The sequence below is a fragment of the Symphalangus syndactylus genome, chromosome 3 (assembly GCF_028878055.3).
Source record: "Symphalangus syndactylus isolate Jambi chromosome 3, NHGRI_mSymSyn1-v2.1_pri, whole genome shotgun sequence".
Lineage (NCBI taxonomy): Eukaryota > Metazoa > Chordata > Mammalia > Primates > Hylobatidae > Symphalangus > Symphalangus syndactylus.
The window spans coordinates 30,591,574-30,607,789 of NC_072425.2; the positions used below are offsets into that span (position 1 = coordinate 30,591,574).

Below are 16,216 nucleotides of genomic sequence, written 5' to 3' on the forward strand. Positions count from 1 at the left end.
CCTCTTTATTCCTAAATACTTCAGTATTTTTTTTCTCTAAGAACAAGGACATTCACTTAACATGATCACAGAACAATGATCACAATCAGGAAATTTAGCATCAGTACAATGCTATTATCCAATCTGCATAGCCCCAGCATTTGCCATTTGTCTCAATAATGTTGTCTTTTAGCAGTTCTTTCTGCTCCCAGTCCAGGAGCCAACCCTGGATCACGTGTTGCATTTTGTTTTTATGATTGTTTAGTTTCATTTAATTTGGAACAGTTCCTCAGCCTTTCTTTATCTTCCTATGACATTGATATTTTTGAAACATTCTGGCTCATTATTTTGTAGAATGTTTCTCTATTTTGGAGGTCTGATGGTTGCTATGATTGGATTAGGTTATGCATTTTGGCAGGATCATGCTAGCTTTGATGTCAGATCCTTGGTGGGTCCCGTGATGTCAGTTTGTCCCGTTATTAGTGAGGGTAACCCTGATTACTTGGGTAAGTAATGTCTGCCAAGTTTCTATACTGTTTTTCCTTTTATAATAACTTATTTGCAGGTGATATTTTGAGACTGTAAATATTCTGTTCTGTGTCAAAATTTACCTACTAGTTTTGCCTGATTCAGTTGTTTTGCAAAATTTTTAAAAACTCACTTGCAGGCAGAGGCGGGTGGATCACGAGGTCAGGAGATCGAGATCATCCTGGCTGACACAGTGAAACCCCGTCTCTACTAAAAATACAAAAAAAAAAAATTAGCCAGGCGTGGTGGCGGGCGCCTGTAGTCCCAGCTACTCGGGAGGCTGAGGCAGGAGAATGGCATGAACCTGGGAGGTGGAGCTTGCAGTGAGCCGAGATTGCGCCACTGCACTCCAGCCTGGGCGACAGAGCAAGACTCTGTCTCAAAAAAAAAAAAAAAAAAAAAAAAAAAACTCACTTGCTGTTTTACTGTAGAGAGGAGCTTTATCCTGTGATTTATTTATTTAGTACAAATATGGATTCATGCCTTCTTACTTTGTTATTTATGATTGGCATTATTTACTTTGATACTCAGAGTGTCCCAGATTTGGATATGGCAGAGCCTTCAGCCTGGCTTCTGTGTGCATTTGACATGCATCTGTCATTCTTAGAGAATTTCCTTACTTTCTGGCTCAAGAAGATGGTTCAGGCTTATCTTGTACTTTTCCTGCCCAGCCTTGGAACCAGCCACTCTCCACTAGGCCATGATTTTTCTCAGTGGGGAATGGCATTTAGATATCAAGATCTGGGGGCTAGATGGGCTTATTGCTACTGAGGTGTCATTACTAACAGGCCTTTTAGTGGACAAAGCTAGGAAATATACATGCCTGCATTTGTATGCACAGTCACCCCTTAAACAATGCAGGGCTTAGAGGTGCCAACCTTCCCACACAGTTGAAATTCACATATAACTTTTGATTCTCCAAAAACTTAACTATTGATAGCCTACTATTGACCTGAAGTCTTACCAATAGCCAATTAACACATATATTGTATGTTATATATCTATATACCATATTCTTAGAATAAAGCTAGAAAAAGAAAATGTTATGAAGACAATCATAAGGAAGAGAAAATACATTTATAGTGCCTTACTGAATTTATTGATTCTGTAAGTTTACCTCATCTGTTTACAAGATGAATCGTCTGTCTGAAATGGTGCCCGAGTGTAGCTGCAGACTTCAATCTGTGGCACATATTAAGCAATGCAACTTTTTCTTAAAATGGCATGACTTTCTCTGCTTCTTGGGAGCACTTCCAGCATCACTAGTGGCACTTCATAGGGGTCCTATGGTGTTATTCAAGCTTTATGGTAGTGCACAAAATATGTTGAAAAATATACGAGAGCCACGAGGGACAACTTTTTACTATGATATGCAATTTACTGTAGAGACAGACCACTCATGCAGAGATGATGAGCAGCACACGGCGTTTTAAGCTGATACTTTCAAAACTTGAGCACACTGAACTAGCAACAGAAGGTGGCTATGAAATTATTACAGTACTACCATGTGTACTTCTGTAAATTTTATGCAGTTATGATTTAATACTGCATTTTTATGTTCGTTTATATTTCTCTTGACTGTGAATGGTGCCATGTATTATCCGCAAGGGTTTGCATATGTAAGTTTTGATAAATCTTAATTTTTTAGGTCAGGCGGGGTGGTTTACGCCTGTAATCTCAGCACTTTTTGGGAGGCCGAAGTGGGCGGATCACCTGAGGTCAGGAGTTTGAGACCAGCCTAGCTAATGTGTGAAACCCCATCTCCACTAAAAATACAGAAAAATTAGCTGGGTGTGGTGGTGCACACCTGTAGTCCCAGCTACTCGAGAGGCTAAGGCAGAAGAATCACTTGAAACCAGGAGGCAGAGGTTGCAGCAAGCCAAGATGCATCACTGCACTGAGCCTGGGCAACACTGTGAGACTCCATCTCAAAAAAAAATTTCTTTTTAACTTTTAAAAATAATAGATTTGTGGCTGGGTGCAGTGGCTCACGCCTGTAATCCCAGCACTTTGGGAGGCCAAGGTGGGTGGATCACTTGAGGTCAGGAATTCAAGACCAGCCTGGCCGACATGGTAAAACCCTGTCTCTACTAAAAATACAGAAATTAGCTAGGCATGGTGGCGCATGCCTGTAATCCTAGCTAGTTGAGAGGCTGAGGCAGTAGAATCGCTTGACCCCGGGAAACGGAGGTTGCAATGAGCTGAGATCACACCACTGCACTGGAGCCTGGGCGACAGAGAGACTCTGTCTCAATAAATAAATAAATATAATAGATTTGTTTATATTTTATGATAGTAAATTATAAAGTAGACTACATATATTTTATGCGTTCATGACATGCCTTTTTCTTAATTTTGTGGATATTTCTAGGCTACATGGCTTATCTGTTTTTCCAAATTGTCACAAATCTTCAAAAAAATTCTAGTATATTTAAGAATCTGCATGTAAGTGTACCTACACAGTTTAAACCCATATTGTTCAAGGGTCAACTGTATACATATAATACACACTCATATTCATACATGTGTGTACGCACATATATCTGTATGTGTGTGTGTACATAAAGATATACATGAAATATAGATATTTCATTATTTGTCTAAAACATGAGTTCACTCATACTGATACCTCCTCTTCTAGGCCAACATCACATGGTTCTTCCTAGCTTCTCCCATTTCTTCAACAGCGAGAAATCAAGATCCTACCTTAAATGTTTACCCATTTGCCCAATTTTACAAGACACAAAAGTAGTTTCAGAATTGCCATGTGAAGTAGAGCTTCTGATTTGTTTATTTTGTCCTTAAACTGAGGGTTTATAGTCAAAGCAGTCTGTTACTTGGGTTAGTTATTTTGTTTCCCACTTCAGCTGAATTATGTTATTCATATGAACAAGGTTCATTTGTTTTTGCTGGCATTGAATAGGGTTTCCCCGTCTTTATTGATTTAATTTTACTTTCTGAGTACTAAAACATCAAAACTATACAAAAAGGTACACTCAGAGTACGGCTCCCCACGTCCCTTCTACCCATTCTCACCTGCTCCTTAAAGGCAACCAAATAAGTTTTTGGTTTATTCCTCTTGTTCCTTTTTGCAAAAATAAGCAGATTTGTATCTATATGCTTTCTTTCTTCTATAAAAGATAGCATGCTATAGATACTCTTTTGCCCTTAATTTTCTTCACAGTATTCTGGAAATCCTGTTTTGTCAATGCCCAGAGGTCTTTGTCATTCTTTTCGACGGCCGTGTGTACTCTGCTGTGTGGCTGTACCATACGTTATCCAACTGTTCTCCTCTGTATGGACATTTAGGTTATTTTCAGTGTTTTACAGTCACAAACAGTGCTTCAGTGAGTAACTGTGTGCATATGTATTTTATTAATTTGGGAAGTATATCTTCAGGGTAAATTTTTGAAAGTGGGATTCCGTTAGCCAGGCGTGGTGGCTCATGCCTTGTAATCCCAGCACTTTGGGAGGCCAAGGCGGGCGGATCATGAGGTCAGGAGATAGAGACCATCTTGGCTAACACGGTGAAACCCCATCTCTACTAAAAAATACAAAAAATTAGCCAGACGTGGTGGCGGGCGCCTGTAGTCCCACCTACTCGGGAGGCTGAGGCAGGAGAATGACGTGAACTGGGGAGACGGAGCTTGCAGTGAGCCGAGATCGCGCCACTGCACTCCAACCTGGGCGACAAAGTGATACTCTGTCTCAAAAAAAAAAAAAAAAGAAAGAAAAAGAAAGAGAGAGAGAGAAAGAAAGAAAGGAAAGAAAGAAGGAAAGGAAAGGAAAGGAAAGGAAGGAAGGAAGGAAGGAAGGAAGGAAGGAAGGAAGGAAGGAAGGAAGATTGATTCCATTAAATGTTGGATCATCCTGAATTCCCACCAGCTACGTAAAAGTGTGCCTCTTTCTCCATAGCTGACAGTCACTGTAAAGTTTTAAATTTTTTTCTCAATCTGATAGGTGAGAAATGGTATCCTGATGTAGCTTTATTTTGCAATTTTTTTCTTTTTTGAGACAGGATCTCGATCTGTCACCCAGGCTGAAGTGCAGTGGCATGATCTCGGCTCACTGCAACCTTTGCCTCCCAGGCTAAAGTGATCCCCCCATTTCAGCCTCCCAGATAACTGGGACTAAAGGCATGCACCATCATGCACCATCACATACATCAAAAATAATTTTTTGTATTTTTTGTAGAGATGGGGTTTCACCATATTCCCCAGGCTGGGCGATTTTCTTATTATGGGTGAAGCTGAACATCTTTTCATATATTTAATGGCCATTTATAATGTCTTTCTTGTAACTTGTTCATGTCTTTTATTATCCTTTTGCTCTCAGGATTTTGGATCTTTTTTCCCCTAAAACTTAAGAATTCCTTAAATATTAGAGCTAACTGGCCCTTTGTCTGTGGTATATATTGCAAGTGTTCTCTCCATGTGTCTTAGTCAGCTTAGGCTGACTGAAATACCAAAGACAAGGTGGCTTAAACAATAGGACTTTATTTTCTCACATTTCTGTAGGCTGGGAAGCCCAGGGTCAACATGTTGGCCAGTTCAGTTCCTGGTAGGGTCTATCTTCATGGCTTGCCTTCTTACCGTGTCCTCACATGGCCAAGAGAGGACTCAGATGTCTCTTCATCTTCTTATAAGGGCACCAACCCTTTTGGATTAGGACCCCACCATTGGATTAGAAGGTAACTGTATTTACCTCCTCACAGGCCCTATCTTCAAATACAGTCAGATTCAGGGTTAGGATAGGAATTTCGGGGGGACACAAACATTCAGCCCATAACATGCTGGTTGTCATTTTCTTTTGACTTTGCTTATAGAGTTTTTTTCAATACAAAAGTTTTATACATTTTAAATCTAATTTAATTATTAATCCTTTCTTTTGTTGAATTTGAGTCAGGTTACATGTTTCCTTGTGCCCAGGGTATAGATGAACTTATCTATTTTTTCTCTTAATGCCTATAAATGCATTTTTCCTTTTGACCTCTGATCTTTTTGGCATTTAGTCTTATAGAGGGCATGATTTATTTTATCTTTTTCTAAATAGCTACTCATTTATCCTACTACTGCATAGTCTGTCTTTGTCACAGTGATTTGTAGTGCCACCTTTATCATACACTAAAATTTTGTGTGTCCTTGGGCGTATTTCTAGTCTGTTTCACCGTCTGTCTGTCTACTCATGAGTCAGTGCTACACTGGTGTAATTATGGAGGATTTAGAGCAGGCTTTAGTGCCTGGTAGCTTCTCTAGTAGCTTTTCTGTATCAGGGTTTTTCATAGCCGTTCTTGCATTTTATACTTTTAGATTTTAAAACAATTGTTTTTATTTTTAAATAACAAAAAGTTTTTTATTTTTTATTATATTTAAATAATAAAATTATTTTATGTTTTAAAATTAATAGATTTATTTATTTTATTTAGTTAGTTTTTTGAGATGGAGTCTCGCTCTGTCACCCAGGCTGGAGTGCAGTGGTGCAATCTTGGCTCACTACAGCCTCTGCCTCCCAAGTTCAAGCCATTCTCCTGCCTCAGCCTCCCAAGTAGCTGGGATTACAGGTGCCTACCACCATGCCCGGCTAATTTTTGTATTTTTGGTAGAGACAGGGTTTCACCATGTTGGCCAGGCTGGTCTCGAACTCTTGATCTCAGGTGATCCACCCACCTCGGCCCCCCAAGGTGCTGGGATTACAGGCGTGAGCCACTGCGCCTGGCCAATAGATTTATTTTTTTAGAGCAGCTTTAGGTTTACAGAAAAATTGAGTGGGAACTACAGAGTTCCCATTATACCTCCTCTGCCCCAACCTTTCCCCAACACATTTTCACCTATTATTAACATTTCGTGTTAGTGTACAAGAGGTACATTTGTTAGAGTTGATGAGCAAATATTGATGATATTTTTATTAGTCCATACTTTATATAAGGGTTCACAATTCAGTGGATTTTGAGCAATATATAATGTCATGTATCAAACATAGTGTAATACAGAAGAGTGTCACCCCTCTAAAAATCTTCTGTGCTCTACTTCTCATCCTTCCCTGAGCCTCAGGCAACCACTGATCTTTACAGTGTCTCTATCAGTTTGCCTGTTTCAGAATATCACATAGTTGGAACCATGCAGTGTGTAGCCTTTTCAGACTGGCTTCCTCCCCTTAGCAGTATGCATCTAAGGCTCTTCCCTGTGCATTTTTATTTTTCCCCATGAATTTTTACTGACTTTTCTAACAAAAGCTTGTTGATGTTTTTGTTGGGATAATGTTAAATACATAAGTGAGCTGAGAGAGAGCCGATGTCTGGGTAATGCTGAACCCTTTCCAAGAAAAGGGGATATTTTATTTGTTGAGTCATTTTGAGTGTTTTAGAAGTGTGTGAAGTTTTCTTCATATAGGTGTTGTACATTTCTTGTTAAGTTTATTCCTTGGTAGGTTTTCCTCTTCTGTTGCTACTATAAATGAGGTTTCCTCTTCCTTCCATCCTGTCTTCCAACTGGTCACTGTTTGTGTCTATGAAGGCTGTGGACTTGAGCTTGAGAACTTGATTCTTGCAGGTCTGCAGAGCAGCTTGAAGCAGGTAGTAGACTGGGTTCTGGGCCAGCTTTACCCCAACTGCCCAGGAAGCCTTGGACCTGTGACACCCCTCCTCTACCTCTCACCCTAGTTTTCTTTCTTCCAGAATGAGGGGCTGGATTAAATGTACACCGTTTCCCAGAGTGTGATTCCAGCAAAAACAAACCTGATTTGTGTTTTTACCTCTTTGTCTTCCTTTGATTGTAAAAATCAAATGCTCCTTCCCTGCTGCAGCCTGTAGAGCTGGGCTGCATGTACCCAGCCTCCCTACATGCCCTGGCCTTGTCAAATGCAACCTTTACATAAATGGAAAATGTCTCCGGCCTGTCTGCAGGAACCAGAATGGGGAGGGGACTAGCTTGTTTGTATGCCTGCGCATCCATTTATTTAATTGTTTATTCATTCATTCGTGGATTCCGTCAGGCATTTGTCAGGTGCTTCCCACGTGCCATTCAAGGGGGGTGCAGCGCACTGACTTTGAACTCTCTGCCTGTAGTCTAGTACGATCTCAAACTGTGGGGAGTGAGTGCTGCAGGGTGCCCTGGGCGAGGGGGATTAGTGATATCTGCCCTGGAGTTGGAGAAGTCTTCTTGGAGGAGGTGTCATTTGAGCCAAGACCTGAACATTCAGTAGGTGTTATCCAGGTGAGGAATGAAGGGAAATACGTTTTGGGCAGAGGAACAATGTGTGCCAAGGTCTGGAGTGGGGAAAGGGCTCCATCTGTTGAGTGAACTGAGAGATGGCAACCATGGTTGGATTGGAAAAAAAGCAGTAGGGGAGGAAGGTGCGAGATGGGTTCGGAAGCTAAGGCCCCCCTCAGGCTAGGCAGAGGAGCTTGGAAGCTACTAGGGGATTTTAAAGGAGGGTGTGACAAGATCAGGTTTGCAGTTTAAATGAATCTGTCTTCTACATAAAGAAAGTGTTGGGCAGGGTGGTAAAAGTGGAAGCAGGGAGGCCACTTAGGAGGCTGTGGTAATGGTCCAGGTGAGAGACGAGGACGGCTGGGATCCGAGTGGAGTTAGTGAAGATGGAGGGTCCTTTTGGAAGGGAAAGTAAAATCCACTGGGCTTGATGATGGATCCAGTGGGTTTGGAATTTTAGGATTGAGCAGTGAGATGAGGAGCCCTGGAGAAGGACCAGGCTTGGAGGAAAGAATTGGAGAAGGTCAGGGGTTTGATCTGGAGCTGTGTTTAGGCTTGTTCAGGGTGGTGGCCATTAGTCACATGTGGCTAGTGAAATGGAACTTGTGTGACTGGGGGAGTGAATTTTTAATTTTATCATAATTTAAATGTAAATAATAGTTGTTGGACAACCTAGTTATAGAACATTTCCATTATTGCAGGTCTGGATCTCAGAATAGCAATTGGTTTGGCTTCAAATCCCACTCTGCTACTTGCTTGCTGGGTGTCCTTGGGCAAATAACTTCACCTCTCTGAGTCTCACCGCTGTCATCTATGAAACACAGACCCTTCCATGTCTCAGACAGTGCTTATTAAGTTTAGAGCTAAACTGTACAAGGTAGCTGGCCTAAGCGAGGCACTTGGGGGTTGGTAGTTGTTATTCTTCCCGTGTTTGACCTCTGTAATTTCTCTGTTTACTTTGGAAGCCAGATTTTCCTGTGGGAAGAACTCAGGTTTGACCTTGACTCAGAGTACGACCTTGGGCAAGTTCTTTCCCCTTTCTGGCCTCAGTTTTGATTGATGGCTGGGTTAGAGCAGGCCTTCATTGAGGCTCCCTGTGTGGTGAATAGAGTAAGCAGGTACTAACAGCAGATCTGCCAGTGTCAGAAGAGGGAACCGGAAGGAAGCATGGACCATATTGGGAGTCAGTGTGCATTAGCCTTGCCGGGTCCATCCACAGCGTTTCTGGTTAGGTTCTGCCTTGTGAGAGCTCTAAACCAGAGAGGGTTGGGTGAAGAGCTCACCCAGACCCAGCCCATACCCTGAGCTTGCTCCAGGAACCATCTTGGCAATTACCTGCCTCTTTTTATTTTCTTTTTCAAAATATGGACAAGGTTTACTGACTTCTGAACTGTTGGGAAAAACTAATGTCTCATTAAAACTGTATTGCTCACTTGTAATGAAAGAAAAAAAAAACAGCCCATTAAAGTTTTATACCTGACATGGAAAACTATTAAAGATTCATAATTGCAATAAAACTCTTTAATATAATTTGAATTTTTCTTGTGATAATGCTGCAGCCAACAGGGTCCTCCCTTGAAGCCTCAAGATCCATTTTAACACAGGCTTGGGAGGGTGCTGAAGGCAACTCTGAAATCGGCTTCTTTCGGGCCCTTCCCAGCGTGGCTGGTACAGGTGCACGCGTGGTCTGAGAGGATGGATTCCCGTCTCCCAGCTCAGCCTCGGGATCAGGTTGTTGGCAGGCTTCTCTCCTAACAACTTCTGGCGAGGGAGCTCGAAGCTACTGCCATTCCACCACAGGTTCTTCCTGCCGGTTCCCTTCATCGGGCACGAATACAGCACCTACTGAGTGCATGGCCTAAAGCCCAGGGCTGGGAGGGGTAAGAAGTAGAGGAAGGGCAGGCTGGCTTTTCTTAAAGGAGAGGGTGGTACTGGTTCATGCAGGGGCCTTGCTGGCTGATAGAATGAAGGCCAGATCCCAGCTCTTAATGACTCTACTTCCCGTCCTCGGCTTCCTCATCTGTAAAATGGGGTTAACAATATGAGTTTCATGGGTGTGGTCAACGTGTGTGGGTCAGTGGAAGCCAGAGGCAGGGCCCTGGGGAAGGTAGGTGGAAAGGTAGGGGGTGGCGCTGAGAGACACCCTGCAGGTAGAATTGCTAGATTTGGTTGGTGAGTGATCAACAGATGAATTCAGGAATAAGCATGGCTTTCAAAAATGCATTTATTGCATTTATGGCCCCATGGAGACCCATGCGGTTACTCTATGTTAGCTACTTGTTTATGTGCTCTATACTTGTTCATTCAGTCAATATTTATTGAGCACCTACTATGTGCCAGACCCTGTTTTAAGTGTTGACGATACACTGGGGAATGTATTAACTCATTTATCAACCAGGTACTGATATTGTCTCTATTTTCCAGAGGAGGTAACAGGCACAGAGAAGTGAAGTCAATTACCCAAGGTCACACAGGAAGTAAGTGGCAGAGTGTAGAATTAGTCAGAGACTCCTGGGTCTGTGCTCAGAAACACACACCAGATGGCCACTGGTGTACTCTGCACAGCACACTAGCTGTTAGTGGTCTTGTTCCCATTTTGGGAAGGAAGGCTTAGAACAATGAAATTATTTTCCTCGGGTCTCTTAGAGAGTAAGAGGGCTCTGTTAACCCAGCGAGGTCCACTGAGTGTTTCTGCTGTTCCGCGGGCCCCCTCTCCTCCTGGGGCTCCTGCGCCTGCCCCAGACCTAAGGGAAGTGAATTCTCTGCTTACTGGTGGTTGGCCAATTTCAGGGAAATCGGTATCCTGTCCTTATTGAAGCCCCGCCGTGCTCTTCTCAGAGTGTCTGAACATGAGCCAGTCACTCAGTGGGCTGTGGATGATGGAGGAGTCTTTCCCCTGCCTTAAAATGAAGGGCATTCCATGGTCCACCCTCCACTCCTCCATCAGTGGTGACAAATAGGATGCCCATGGTGACAAATAAAGCTGCCTTTATTCGTTTATCCTTCCGTGTCCTCCCCATCAGTGCCCTGCAAGCAAGCTGAGCAATATTAGACACTCGATCACACTTGGCACCTGTCTCTCCTATCTCCAGCACGTCCTGTCTCAGTGAGCTCTGGTGGAGGGATGTGAGTGTTTCCACGGTTAGCCGTGGGTCTGGGCTTTGCCGTTGCCTTGCCTTGTGGCCCTAGACACGTCCCTGTCCTTTCTGGGCCTCGGATTCTGCATCTATAAGAGACGCCTTGGAAGGCCCCGATGGATACAGCATCTTTGCCTCTATTTTCTTCTTTATTTTCCTGTGCTGTCTAACTCTGAGTTGGCTTCAGTGGATAGGAGAAAGCCACATTGCAATGGACAAACAAACAGAGCTCATAGTTTTCTTTGGGAAAGAGTGAGAGGAAGATCTTTAAACATGCTGCCTCCAAATTCACATCACACCAACTGACGGGAAAGGGGAAACAAACAGAAGTGAGACCAAGAGAGGAGGAAGGCCAGGTCCCCCCATCCATTCACCATTTCCTAAGCATCTCCCGCATGCCAGTGCTGTGCTGGGATGAAGGTGGCATAGGGTGGTAGGAAGAAGATGAGAAGATTGGGCTCAAAGGCTGGTTCATTCGTTTACTTCCAGTACAACTAGTGACCTTGAGCAAGTCACTCGACATCTCTGAACCTGTCTCCTGTATTTGGAGGAGAAGCGCATGAGAAGCCATAGAAAGCCTGATGTGTCTCAGGCTCTGTGCAGGGTGGTTCCATTTGATTCTCACAGCTACCTGGGAACTAGTGGTAGTATCATGCCCATCTTACAGATGACAAAACCGAGACTCATGTTGTACTTGAGAGCTGTGCAGGGCCACTCAGCTACTATGTCACGGTTGCCTGGCTTTAAAACTAGAGGCTGCAATGTAGGGATGGGACTCCACACTCCACTGGCCCCACGGGGTGGCACTAGGACACTAGCAGCAGGGAAGACACCACACTTGGTTGAAAGTGGTTTGTGGACTGTACATCACAGTGAGTGTGTAGACAGCTCTTCTCACAGGGCTCCTAGACCTGGGGAAGCTTTGCAACAAGTAGAGGAAAAGGGAGCGAGCTGGACACAGAAAAACGGGAGCCACTCCAGACCAACTCAGATGCTGTGGAGGGCCCTGTGGAGACCCTGAAGCCAGTCCTACCTAGCACTTTGGTTTGAACACAGGCTCTGGAGGAAGAAGAGACAGGAGAGGATTGAAAAGAGATTGGGAAGATGGGCTTACACGTCCCCAGTAAGTCAGGGTTTCCCAAGTGTGACTCCCATTTCACAGCCGTTCCCCAGGCAGATTGCACAGGAATCCACGCCGCCTCTTCCAATCTGGTAGGGATATATTTACTTAACAGGCATGAGGACAATGTGACTAGCATAGCCAACCTGGGTTTTCACGCATATTAACGCCTAGGTTGAGGCTGAAGTAAGTGGGATGCTGGGTAATTCCCGTGACTCCGGTTGCATAAGTGCCAGGTGCCAGGCTCAGGGTGAGGGAAGTGACCTAAGTTTGGAAGCCACAACACTAAATCAGCCCCCACAAGAGCCACTGGTCCCAGAGGTGACTGATACCTCCACCCCAGGGTGGCTAGATTTTCAGTAATAAAAATACAGGATGCTCATTTAAATTCGAGTGCAGATAAACAATGAATACGTTTTTTGGTATATGCCCTATGCAATATTTGGGAGATACATATATTTTTAAAGCATTTGTTTATCTGAAATTCAAGTTTAACTGGGCGTCCTATATTTTATCTGGCAACCTTCCCCCAGCCTCATAGAAGGTCACGTCAATGCTCATAGAATTGAGTTGTTCCCTCCCCTCACTGCCCTCCTGGCCTGGACCCATAGGAAGAGGCTTGCATACAGAAGGATGCCCTTCCATAGCTGGTCTTGGATGCCAGTTCCTTTAACTAAACTGCAGGGATGAAATAAAGTGTGTTAAAGGGAAGATTAAAATTATGCCCTTAGTGCAACGAAAGCGAAAGCTATTGAGGGGCATACTTAAGGAAACAAAGCACTTCCGCGGTGAAGAGTGCAGCCAGCTCCAGCTCAGAGCAGCAGGTGGAAGCGGAGAAGATTCCTGCCCAGCAGAGATGAGAGATGGAGCTGCCACGTGGTTAGGTGGTTTAGCAAGTTGGGTGCCAGTGAGCCCAGCAGGAATGAGTTTCTCCTCCACTCTCAGTAAGGTCTGAGTACCTGGGAGAGCTGCACAGCTCTGCCTCTTAGCATCAGAGAAAGCCAGCTGGGAGAGAGAGGGGAGGAGGGAGCTGCAGAGGCGAGATAGGGATGGGCAGTATCCACACCTGCTTGCATAAGCACTGATTGAGTGCTTGCTAGGTACCAAGCCCTGAGCCAGATGTTGGGTTTTGTCTCAAGCTCTTTACAGGAAGACCAGCTGGGGCTGCCGAAGTTCTCAGGGGCCCTAGCTTCTCAACCAGGGAGCTCAGAGACATAGAAAGGGAGAAAGAGAATTGCAGATATTGCTGGGGGCATGGTGAAAGCATGTGGCATTGAGATGCTGCTGACTATAGATATTTGGAGAAGGACAATCCTGGGCTAGGACTCCCTTTTTACTCCCAACGAAAGTGAGGCACAAAAGCTATTGTGGGTTTTGTGGGGCGATGTGGCACGGAAGTGATAGAGTTAGGATTTGAACCCAGATCTGATTGTCTTTGAAACCATTAGCCATAGTGCTTTGCTTCCTCCTAGATTATGAGGGGTCATGGGAGGTGTTTAAGCAGGGAGAGATGTCATCAAAGCAAAAAGTTGATGAAATTAATCTGACACTGGCGGGGCGCGGTGGCTCACGCCTGTAATCCCAGCACTTTGGGAGGCCAAGCTGGGTGGATCCCCTGAGCTCAGGAGTTTAAGACCAGTCTGGGCAACATGGCAAAACCCCACCTCTACTAAAATACAAAAAGTTAGCTGGGCGTGGTGGTGTGCACCTGTAGTCACAGCTACTCGGAAGCTGAGGCATGAGAATTGCTTGAACCCAGGAGGTGGAGGTTGCAGTGAGCTGAGATTGCGCCACTGCACTCTAGCGTGGGCAACAGAGGGAGACTCAGTCTCCAAGAAAAAAAAAGAAATTAATCTGGTACTATGTCTATGGCCAGTTTAGATGTAAATGCACAGTGAGGAGGATGCTAGCTCACTAACGTGGGAGGGAACAGGTAGGAACCCAGGTCAGGGGGCTGATGGGGGTGGAGGACAGGATTTGCTGAAGGATCTGCTCAGTGGGGTAAAGGCAGAGTTGATGATGGGATGAAGTTTTCAGATCTGGCTGCTGCAGGCAGGGTCAGGGAAAGGATGGCAGCACAGTAGCTTTGGACACTCTGGATTTGAAGCGGTATCACGTGGTCCCCAAACAGAGCTCCCGGCAGCAGCCCAGTAGTAGAAAGCAGAGGGGCCTTGGTGCTGGCCTGACCTGGATGTGCAAATCAGCACTCCTTTTCACTAGCACTGTGACAACAAACTATGTGCTTAACCTTTCTGGGCCTGAGTTTCCTCTCCAGTGAAATGGAGAGCCATGATATCTACTGTATAGGATGTTGGTGATATTAAGGAGAAAACATATAAAGGGACAAAGAAGGCTGGTGTAACGTCCATCTCTGAACTGCAGCAGAGATGGTCCTGGAGTTGGAATGGATGGAAATGCGTGTCTTTTTATTAATCTGATTTTTTTTTTTTTGAGACGGAGTCTCGCTCTGTCGCCCAGGCTGGAGTGCAGTGGCGCAATCTTGGCTCACTGCAAGCTCCGCCTCCCGGGTTCACGCCATTCTCCTGCCTCAGCGTCTCCATGTAGCTGGGACTACAGGTGCCCGCCACCACGCCCGGCTAATTTTTTGTATTTTTTAGTAGAGACGGGGTTTCACCGTGGTCTCAATCTCCTGACCTCGTGATCCACCCGCCTCGGCCTCCCAAAGTGCTGGGATTACAAGCGTGAGCCACCGCGCCCGGCCTGATTTTTTTTTTTAAACAGAGTCTTGCTCTGTCACCCAGCCAGGCTGGAGTGCAGTGGCACAATGTTGGCTCACTGTAATCTCTGCCTCCGGGGTTCAAGCGATCCTCCCGCCTTAGCCTCCCGAGTAGCTGGGACTACAGACGCACCACCTGGCCGGGCTAATTTTTATGCTTTTAGTAGAGATGGCGTTTTGCCATGTTGGCCAGGCTGGTCTTGAACTCCTGACCTCAAGTAATCCGCCCACCTCAGCCTCCCAAAGTGCTGGGATTACAGTTATGAGCCATGATGCCCGGCCTCATCTGATGATTTTTTTAATTGAATTCCTACTGTGTGCTGGGCCCTGGGGATACAGTGTGGAGAGGTTGATGGGGAAACTCAGTCATCACACAAAGCTGAGCTCCCCCTTGATGGTGAGCTAAATGGAACAGGAGCAGGTTATCCTGCTCAGCGCAACATCCCAGCACACAGTAGGCATTGCAGTAAATGGTGGTAAATGCTTGAAATGCAGCACAGACCCCACTCTGTTAGGGTCATGGAGGCAGAGGCAGCAAGCCTCCCCTGAGCGTGTCAAAGCTGGTGCAGAGGGGAGAGGTAAAGTCTGTCTTTGTAACCACTTTCTCTAACTCTCACCTCTCCCAACTGGGGTGAGGCATTCAAGAAAAGCCGGGGAACTGGGGAGCAGGGTTTTGGTTCTCATCCCATCTTCTTTTCTCCCAAGCTCCCATTTGTCTTACCTTTTCCAAATCTTTGAAAAATGCTGGGTAAACCTACAGGAGTTGATATGTGCTCTCAGCAGGCTGGGAAACTGAGGAAAAGGAAAAACAGCCAAGAATAACCAGCATTATGAGGCTGCCCTTCAAGGCCTCAGTGGCACGTGACCGTGGGCAGCCCTTTCCCCTCCTTAGACCTCAGTTGACCCATTTGTGAAAGGAACCCTGTGTTTAAAGGTGCGGTCCCGTCATACCCTGTAGCATCTTCCCTTTCAACCCCTTCTATTTTTGTCACATATTTGTTTTCATTGGAAGGCTAGTTTTATTTTTTGCCTCTATTTTTACATTCCTTCATTAAAAGTATTTTTTTAAAAAGAGAGGATCTTGCTCAGTTGTCCAGGCTGGAGTATGGTGGTGCAATCACAGTTCACAGCAGCCTCGAACTCCTGGGCTCAAGCGATCCTCCTGCCTCAGACTCCCAAGTAGCTAAGGACTACAGGCACACACGACTGTGCCCGACTGTTATTATTTTTAGAAATGGAGTCTCACTATTGCCCAGGCTGGTCTGCAACTACTGGGCTTAAGTAGTCCTCCCACCTCATTCTTCCAAAGCTCTGGGATTATAGGCATGAGCCACTGTACCTGCCAGAAATATTTTTTTAATTACAAAATAAAGCTGCCTCCTTGTAAGAATCTAAGCCATATGTACTGCTTTAACGGGAAGCTAATTTTCTCATTTATTGCTGTTTCTTTTAGTAGATTAAAGTGTTGTTTACATTTTAAGGTAATATAAGAATGCATGGTTGAGGT

The 16,216-nt window shown here is 44.9% G+C and overlaps 1 protein-coding gene across 8 annotated transcripts in view; it reads left to right on the forward strand.

Moving 5' to 3' along the window:
- WHRN (whirlin) overlaps positions 1-16,216 on the forward strand; it is a 106,039-nt gene that overhangs the window by 64,845 nt on the left and 24,978 nt on the right. The gene's annotated exons all lie outside the window — the stretch shown is intronic.